Source organism: Leguminivora glycinivorella, chromosome 8, assembly GCF_023078275.1.
Source record: "Leguminivora glycinivorella isolate SPB_JAAS2020 chromosome 8, LegGlyc_1.1, whole genome shotgun sequence".
Lineage (NCBI taxonomy): Eukaryota > Metazoa > Arthropoda > Insecta > Lepidoptera > Tortricidae > Leguminivora > Leguminivora glycinivorella.
The window spans coordinates 1,765,011-1,774,872 of record NC_062978.1 but is presented as its reverse complement, the minus strand read 5'-3'; the positions used below and the strand labels follow the sequence as shown (position 1 = coordinate 1,774,872).

The window sequence follows — 9,862 nt, the reverse complement described above, 5'->3', positions numbered from 1 at the left end:
TTTTTTTTTGTTGCCCGTCGTCAAAAGTCATTGAATGTCAGTGATGTAAACGAGAAGTAAATATTTTCAATTTTCTAACGGTTTCATCGCAAATTTGCCCAAAATAATATTTAAAAAAGTGAAAATAATTATACTTAAGGTGATAATTTACTAACAACGAAAAAGGATGAAGGATTTCACAGTATTTCGATAACAATGTTCCGAAATCGTTTGTTGACATGTCCAGTACTGACAATTTATAGTGCGGTTGTCCTGTACTGATTATTTGGTTTCGATTTAGCTTCATTTATTTTTTGTTCTTATTTAAGGTGTCTGTAGCTCTGCCGTGAAAAATATTTATAGAAATAAGAAGGCCGTTACATCATTGACACCAGTATAAAAACAAGGTCCCACGCAAAAAGAAAATAAACATCGACGACTTCGATAAAGGCACAAGATTCATGGATTTTAGGCTGTGCGGAAACAAGTAGCGAGTATTTAAACCTTGCTTATTAAACTTTGATTCTCTAAAACCCTGTTTTCATTTTCTACAAATATTAAAGCGAAACCAGTACACGCTGTCCCCATTATATATGACGTCCGCACATTATTGCCATATGAAAGCGGTTTGTAGCGACACTCTTTCAGGGTCAAATAAAATCTTGTCAGGCTTTACCTAAGTATTTAAACTCGTTCTATATTACTACTAAGCCAGAATATAAACTATATTGTACGCCTGTACCTTTAATTACTACTAAGCCAGAATATAAACTATATTGTACGCCTCTCTGATGAGGCAGGACATGCAGACTATTTGTACATACATTATAATAACATCTCTGTAACTCATGGCCAACGATAAATATTTTGATTGATTGATTTATTGAATTTTTCGAGGTAGGCGAGGTATTAGACGAGTAGAAATCTAGGTATTATCTTCACATTAGGTACCTATTTGATAGCACAAGAACGCCGTCATTGGACGATCTCCTTCTAACAGTTTCTCTGAAACAAATTATAACGAATGAACATCGAGAAAGATAGTAGTAGTAGTAAATAAGTCTATTAGTAGTTAGTAGTGAGTGGGGAGCTGGAGGGGGGGGGGGGGGGTGCATCAGGTCCACTTTATGGCAGTACTCGTTTTTGAGAGAAACTGCTCGAGTTGCTTAAGAAAACACCGAATCACCATACATGTGCCTTTAAAATTTCAGTTCCCTCAACTCTTCATAGATCCCATCATCAGAACAGCTCCAGATTAATATGGGACTACTTTGGAGGTAGCTCATTTCAAACAAAAACAGAATTATTGTAATCTGACCACGGGTCTCGACGTAATCGGTGAACATACTATGAAACATGGACAAATGTGAGCCCCAAATATGTTATATACCTACAACCTCCTACTTTTTCGGTAAAGAAGTCGGTTAATATAATTAAAAAAAAAACCGCCGCCTTTGGGGTTCTGGTGAAAGATACTTGCGAATGTTGGATTATGTAGAAATATGTAGGTATTTGTAAAAAACGGCTTTTAATACTTGCATTATTTGATGGCAACACAAATGAATATTATACGTATACCGTTAAGGTTTGAGGAGTTTCCTCAATTCCTCTTGAATCCGATTATAATAAATCGAAGCTTGACAAAATTTTCAATATTCTTAACAAACATAACTAAATAAATGTCACTGTTGCTATTCTTACAAAAATACCAAAGTAATAAGTGTGCCGTTTAGATTTAAGGAGTTCCGTTCTGACCTTCATCAGCAGTTCCACTGCACCAAATGTCACTGTTCTGGACGTAAGTGCATGCTGTTCTTATAAAAATACCAAAGTCACTAAAAGTGTGCCGTTCAGATTTGAGGAGTTCGGTTCTGACCATCAGCAGCAGTTCCGCTGCACTAAATGTCACTGTTCTGGACGTAAATGCATGCTGTTCCTTAAAAAACACAAAAATCACCATATATGTGCCTTTCAGATTTGAGGAGTTCCCTCGATTTCTCCAGGATCCCATCATCAGAACTGGTTTCTGAGGAAAATGGGACCAATCTGTATGCATATTGCATATACAAAAATTCTCGATTCCTTGCGATATACAAAAATAATAGGCAAAGGTTTACATACATACATTGTAGATTGTACATTGATTGTACAATACATTGATTGGTACATTGTAGTGCAGAGCATTTATATCAGCAGACACACGGCAGAGTTTCTGGGTGGGTACGAGGAGCAAGCAGCGACCGGAGAATCTGCCTGTGAGATTGAAATTACTTAGTAGGCTTTGAAAGTATTATAAATAAATATTAAGGTAAAAATATAAAGTACAACTTTGACTGCCTAAACCTACTTACTATCTACGGTAATATTACTAACAATTGGTTGACACTGTAGATTAGTTATCTATGTTTTATTATTTTCTGGCTCTCATCTAAAAATGAAAATTACGTATACTTTACAATGCGATTTTTCTATGAGATGGCAGAAATAGTTATTGATAATTAGTAATAAGTTTCGTTACGGTGAACCTACATTGGTAATCCGGTTATCATGTAGTTTGTCAAAGCATAAGGAAACTAAATAAACCACCCATTTTGTATGTAGGTCTCTCCGTTTGTTTAAAAAAAAAACACTTACAAGATGTTAGCGGGGTAATTAAAACTGGTCTCGATACTAAACAGTGATAGGAATTGTACCTATTAGAAATATGTCGGTACTGTGTCCATAGATGATATACCGCGGACCCACGCACCCCTGGCTTATTTTCTGTTCATAATTTGTACAATAGGGGCCTAAATGCTTAAAATAATCGATTATACACTATGACGTTCCATAAAATATAAATATATCCCTTTCCAGAGCCAGAACCGCTGTGTGTTATATTGTAATACTAGCTGTTGGATCTCCATAACCTAAAATAATGAAATAAATAAATCACGTATAAATATCGATGCAAAATCTTGAACCGAGTACATCACTACTTTTGTTGATTTTCATATAAAATATGGCGGGGCAATTAATACTACCAAATAGTCGACATTCGCTGCCATCGCAATTTGAGCGGAGCAATTTACTCGTAAACTATCGCTAAAATACTATCAAAACATAAAAATCTCAAGATTGAGTTACAAATAAACATAGAATGGTGTATATGTATAATTATGCAACTAACTATAGAAAATAATAAATCACACTAAATCCACCTATTTTATAGAATGTTTGAGAGGCCGTCTTTCACCATTGAGTAATTATTATAATTACTCAAAGTCTTTCACGCGCATACAACCTATTTCGTCGAAAACTACACGAGCGTGTAGATCAAAGATCATTTGGTATATCAAGGCCATCCACGCCACGGTGAACTTATCAAACAGCTTACACACTATCTGGACATATATAGAAATACAGTGAATAATGTAAAATATGGAAGATATTCTGATTAGTTATTACTTCCCTGCAGTTACTATTGCCCGGCCTGGCCTTATAGTCATTATAGATCTTCTTTTATAAATTATTTAAATACTTACATAGAAAACATCCATGACTCAGGAACAAATATCTGTGCTCATCACACAAACAAATGCCCGTACCGGGATTCGAACCCAAATTATCATTGGTCTTATCTGTCTATCGCGTGCAACGTTAAACTTCTTTTTTGCTTTTGAGCTATTTTCCTACGATATGAAACATGTCAAAATATATCAGGCCTAAGTGACCTGAAAAAGTAACTGTATTGAAATCAGCCCTATAAAAAACCTTGGTGTCGCTTTTCTCTTATTGACTAGTGCTGTAAACCATGATGAATCATCACAATTTTTAGACCCCTTACTCACACAACTCACTCATTACACACACAACTCACGCCCGTATTCCCAAAATGGATAGAAAGAGCACATCGACCTGCTCAAGTTCCATAGCCACACTTAGTAGTTAAGGGGTGGAAAGGAAATGAAATCGTAAATCCTAGGGGCTGCCGGCTGATGCAGATGGACTGCAAATTGTATCTTAGGAACCGTACTTTCGTACAGACTCGACTATTAGTGTGTGTAATTGTGTCATCCTCATCCCTCTGGCCACATGGTCCTACCGCCTTTTTCCGACCGTACATTATCGGGAGCGAGCCAGCGTCGATATTAAGCGGCCTATGATTGTCCAAGTTGTTGCTACAAAGAGATCGAACCCCACTCAAGGTATTTAATTTACTATTGATGTCACTACTAGATGCACGCATACGTACCCATTTTATATACCTACCTACGCACTTACTATATATTTTTGTACAGAACATACTTTATTCTTCATTAAAACTATACAAATCTAAAGGCGTGGTCTACTTTATTGCTGCTGATCCTGTTCCTCGGGCTACGAGCTGAACCCTGAGCCACATCTACACAGTGGTCGTATCGCTACAGTGGTCGATCAAATCTTTCTAAACCTCACTATAATACACACACGAGAACACAATGCATATAGAAAAAAATACACTAGCATAACAAGCTTTTTCTTTTGATTGTTACTCTGCAAATAACAAATCTACAAAGCGGGTCTTCCTGATACAGGTACATTATAGTTAATAGGAAGCGCCAACCTTTAACTACAAATGTTTAATATTTATTACTGCAATTATTATTTTCACCTGCCAGCCTAGCAGAAGTGACAAATTGTTAACGCTACATGGCAAACAAAACGCAGTCTGGCTCTGTCGCGCCCCTACAGAAGAGCGAAAGGAGAGCAGAGAGAAACAGGAGGCTAGAACAGTAACGCTCAGCTATATACATACATACATATAAATAGGTATGCAATCCTGTATTCTCATAAGGGGCAGGTAGAGCACATGAAACTGCCTAAGTCCACTCCCGGCAATCAATCAAGGCATTGAAAGAACGCGATTGTGACTTCCATCATGTGGATCGTATGCCACCGACGTGGTATTTAAAAAAAAGACGACTCTATAGCTACATCACGATCCATTTACCGCCACCACTTACTTATGCCACGGCTTAATAAATACCTATAAACTTCATAGCCTAGAGCGCTGGTGGCCTAGCGGTAAGAGCGTGCGACTTTCGATCCGGAGGTCGCGGGTTCGAACCCGGCTCGTACCAATGAGTTTTTCTGAACTTATGTGCGAAATTTCATTTGATATTTGCCAGTCGCTTTTCGGTGAAGGAAAACATCGTGAGGAAACCGGACTAATTCCAATAAGGCCTAGTTACCCTTCGGGTTGGAAGGTCAGATGGCAGTCGCTTTCGTAAAAACTAGTGCCTACGCCAAATCTTGGGATTAGTTATCAAAGCGGACCCTAGGCATGAGCCGTGGCAAATGCCGGGATAACGCAAGGAGGATGATGAAACGTCATAGCCTAGACTTCTTGCGTATCCCTGCCCCAGATATCTAACTTTACAACCTAACAACAAACTGAATACATTTTACTACGACGTAATTCACGTAATAGAACGTACGACCGAGTACGACGGGAATGACATCTACCTAGATAAACAAAGAAATATTTTAGTCATATATTAAGGGTCGTATATACGAGTGTATACCTATACCTACTTACTATACGTTCAAACTACGTACCTACTTTGTTTTATTACACATTCCAAACTGTAGGTACAACACAAACATATGGTGTTGAGGACGTCCATGGTTTCTGATCGCTTGCCTCTTATATGATAAAATTAAGGTCTGCATATAGTATACTACATTACTGTTTCTTTCGACATACTGTTATATTTAATGACATTACCTTGTTCGACGTCTTTTACGTAGGTATTATTTTATGTATAATGTTGAATTTAGAATTGATTTATGGAAATATCGCTGGTGCATAATTAGTGCGAAGACGTACCTAATGAACAAGGGCTGGAAAATTCCTAAGAAATCCCAGTTCTCTAGCCATAACTACAAAATAATAAGCAACTTCCAGCCTCTCATAGTTGAACTATGGAATGAATTCTGACAAATACCAGACAAAACCAAAGATGTTCAACCTTAATTGTAAATATTCCTACCAAAAATCCAAGTTTACACACAAAAGCAATTACCTCAAAAAATGTGTGACATAAATCTAAAAAACACAAATATAAAATAGACATACCATCAAGTTTTCATATTGACTACATATTTATTGCATCCATGGTCTTATATACATGGTTACAAATTTACAATGGACTTAAAAAAGTACACTATTAAGGCGTGGCAACTTATTTATAATAATATATATTGTATACTATACTAAACACTATAGCCATTTTTCTAGGTCACAGATGTTGTATGCATTACAAAAACAGAATTTGATAATTCAAGCCCTTACATAACTTATTCATTGTTACGTGGTGGCAAAAATAATTTGTCTTTAACTTTTTCTTTCCTCCTGTAATCTAACAATTTGGATCTTTGAGTCAAGTTTCGTATCGTTACCAGGTAATTACATGTAATACTCATTTCTGTAGGGTTCCATTGCAAACTACGACGGAATATCACTGAATACAATAATAAAGCAATATTTAGTTTTAAAGCTAGTGGCTCTCGGAGCTGTAAACTTTCACGATATGTCGGACGAACGGAAAAGTGAAAAATACTTCATCTTAAAGTCATTATCACAGTCAAGTTGAGCTACGAGTATACTACTACTAGTTATAACATGGTACTAAAGCAGGGGAGAAGGGTACAAAGACAGTCTATGAAACAGATGTTTAAGGGTTAACTACATGTTCAAAGTAAAATAAATAAATTTTTGCACGTACCCAATATCTCATCGCTCCTGTTCTATTTATGACCAACTCTCTCTCGTTCCATAGGTTCGTTCTCTAGGTTCTCCCTCCTTCATGAGTTATATCGTGGCTAATACTCATAATCTGAAAGCAGGTTTACAAACAATAAGCATGGGTCTTTGATTATAGGGTTTTTATTATGGGACCTATGTATAATAATAGGATGACAGATGATTTAAGCAGCATCCGAATTATTTCGAACGACACTTCGTGGCGTGGCTGTGTAGCCCAATTCGAGAGAGAATCCCTCGTCCACAAACGCGGCAAGTGTATGCCCTCCCAGGTGGGTGGGGGTTGGAGACCTGCTCGTGGCACCTCATGCGTTTATCATTCAAAGAGAAGAACACGGCATTGTCGTGCTTGGATTGACCGTCGTGGACAGCACGACGCCACATGGGCCGGTTTTCGGCCAGTTGCTGTCACTGGTACCATGGGATATCAAAGGCAGCCATGTCACGCTTCACGCAATTTTTAAAGCGCAGCAAGGTATGTACAGGGTAGGAAAAACTAAACACACGTTTTAGCAAGAATGCTGGTATTTTCACAGATAGAATCTGTGGGTATCGTAGTTTTCAATGACACTTATAAGGAACCCAGTAGTATTTCATCTCTTTGTGTCCAGGAGATTACTTGCTTACTTACTTCACTGGCTCAGCGACCCAAAGAGGATCACACGAGATCCGACACAAGAGATCGCCACTCTGCCCTATCCTGCGCCAGTTCACGCCAGTTAAGGATCACCGAGGGCGTTCACAAGGGGTTCACAAGTCTTTTAGGGCCTCCTCGCACGAGCGAGATCTAGCCCGAAGATTAACTGGTACAAAATAGGTACCTTCTGTTTCACTGTTATGGTTTGGTTTTACTGTCATGCTGTCTAACTTTGAGTAATAAATGTATCCCTTTTTAACAACTTTACTGCCTATATTAATTTTACATCAATATTTATATTTTATACGCATTAGACTACATTGATGAATAAGCGATAAATTTGACATAAAATTTTGACAGATTGATGTGGCCAGTAAGAAGATAAATAAGTATCAATGTTTTTTTAAAGTTGGTATAGCAGCAACATTAATCGTAAATCACAATTATAGAAAAAAAACATTATATTTGGTGATTGGATATGATATGTATGAACCGACGACGACTGGATCACTAAGCCACTATGTAATACATATGGTGGGGGGATCTAAACATTATGGCGCGGAGTGAACAAGCGAAGTGAGCCAACCAAAGCAAACTCTTGGCTATTAAAAATATTTTTTGTTATTAAAATAGACTGAACCACTATCAGCAGGTGCTACAATGTAGATATGTATTTGAGTTAAATGCCACAGCCTCAAATTCATCAGTTCGTATTTCACTAAAACGTAAACAGTCGAAAGCCCCATCTTAAAATTGAGGGACAGGGTTTCGAAGGAATCTCCGCGTTCAAAAAGCTGCAATAATAAGTTAATACTACCTACTTACTATATTTCCTCGTATTTATACGGAAGATCCCTATGATGCTGTTAACTATATTAGTTACATACATTTTGGTGCTTTACACAGAAACTGTCTGTATAGCATAAGTAAATGCGTTTTTACTCGTGTGAATAATAGTAAAGAATGACATCTTATCAACAGAAATAGGAAAAACAACAGATACTCTTTGTGTATCTTAGTTTCCCATTTTCCCTTCTAGACAAAAAAAAACAAATTACATAAAATTAGGTTTACTACATGTACCATATATTCTCGTAAGTATAAGCACTGGTAGTCTAGTGGTTAGAGGCGTTAGAGCGTGCTTCTTTCAACCCGGATGTCGCGGGTTCGAACCCCGGCTCATAACAATGATTTTTTTGAAATTTATTTGCGAAATGCCATTTGATATTTGCCAGTCGCTCTTCGGTGAAGGAGAACATCGTGAGAAAACCGGACTAATCCCAGTACGGCCTTAGTTACCCTTCGGGTTGGAAGGTCAGATGGCAGTCGCTTTCGTATAAACTAGTGGCTCCGACGCACATGTGAGTCGATACTAATTTAATGTTTACATGACATACAAAGTCAGGACTCACATATTGTGCGTCGAAGGCACTAAAGGCAAAGTCACAAATTGGTGAAAGTAACGAAAACGCGTATATGCGTTGGTGGCAGTGAATGCGTTAAAACCTTGAGCAATTACCTTAAAGCAAAGAGCCTGATGGCGTTTGCTGGAAATGGGTTTCTGAAATGGTGTTCTTTATTTTACTATTAATTTCGAGATAATCTTGAGTCATGTAAAAATAATCACTAAATTTGTCGTCGTAGGTCTTAATGACTTTTATTTTTAACTAATGTTGCATATAATTAGTACTTACCCCTTATTCCGAACGAGTGCGTAAAAGTGAATGAACGCCCAATTGTCTTGTTAAAGCTGCAGATTCCTCGTTAGCTATTATTTCCGCAAGAGCCAAAATTTTGGTCTCGTACTTTGGTCCATTTTTCTCCTTAAAATTACATTTTCAATTTGACTGACATTTGACATAAACCAACAGTCCGTTGCTCGGGCGACTCAGTTAGGTCTGACAGCCCGCTACCGGACCGCCCCGTCCCGCGTCGTGAACGTAGACTCAACGGTTGCGTGTACTCGAATCGTATGGCCCGGTGCCGGGCAGGAGGCGATGGCGCGTCGAGCTGTCGACGGCGTCGTGCCGTCGACGGCGTCGTCCCGCGCCGTTCCGTCGACGGTCCGCCCCGTTCTAGTGTGAGTCATGCTTTAATTGAATAGGTATGGTGTTATTTTTTTATCTATTTAAATTATGAACACTTTTATAGGTTCAATGTCAAAATTAACTTTTTAACTTTATAAATGAACTTACAACAACTGATTCAAATTTCAAATCATTCTAGCTCATTTTCTCGACTTCAACTAACTGTCGCTTGATCGCTTATTCCATAACACTGTCCATTTCATAAAATAATTCCTATGACCACCTTTCTGCTCCATTATCAGATCAGCTCCATTATACCATAATATTGCATTTTTGCGTGATTTACATATATGTGTGCAAAATTTCAACTCAATCGGAAATCGGGAAGTGGGTCTTTAGCTTCTACGTTTTGACTTTTGACCCAAACTAACA

General features: G+C 37.9%; 1 long non-coding RNA gene across 2 annotated transcripts; it reads right to left on the bottom strand.

The window, feature by feature from the left end:
* Positions 1-842: 842 nt before the first annotated feature.
* Positions 843-7,625, bottom strand: LOC125228866. Of its 2 annotated transcripts, none has more exons than XR_007177339.1 (3): positions 7,398-7,625; positions 6,729-6,839; positions 843-984 (listed from the first exon to the last, which is right to left on the bottom strand). It is a non-coding gene; the product is annotated as an uncharacterized LOC125228866 (long non-coding RNA). The 2 variants fall into 2 exon arrangements; XR_007177340.1 differs by lacking the exon at positions 843-984 and adding an exon at positions 2,160-2,232.
* Positions 7,626-9,862: the final 2,237 nt, after the last annotated feature.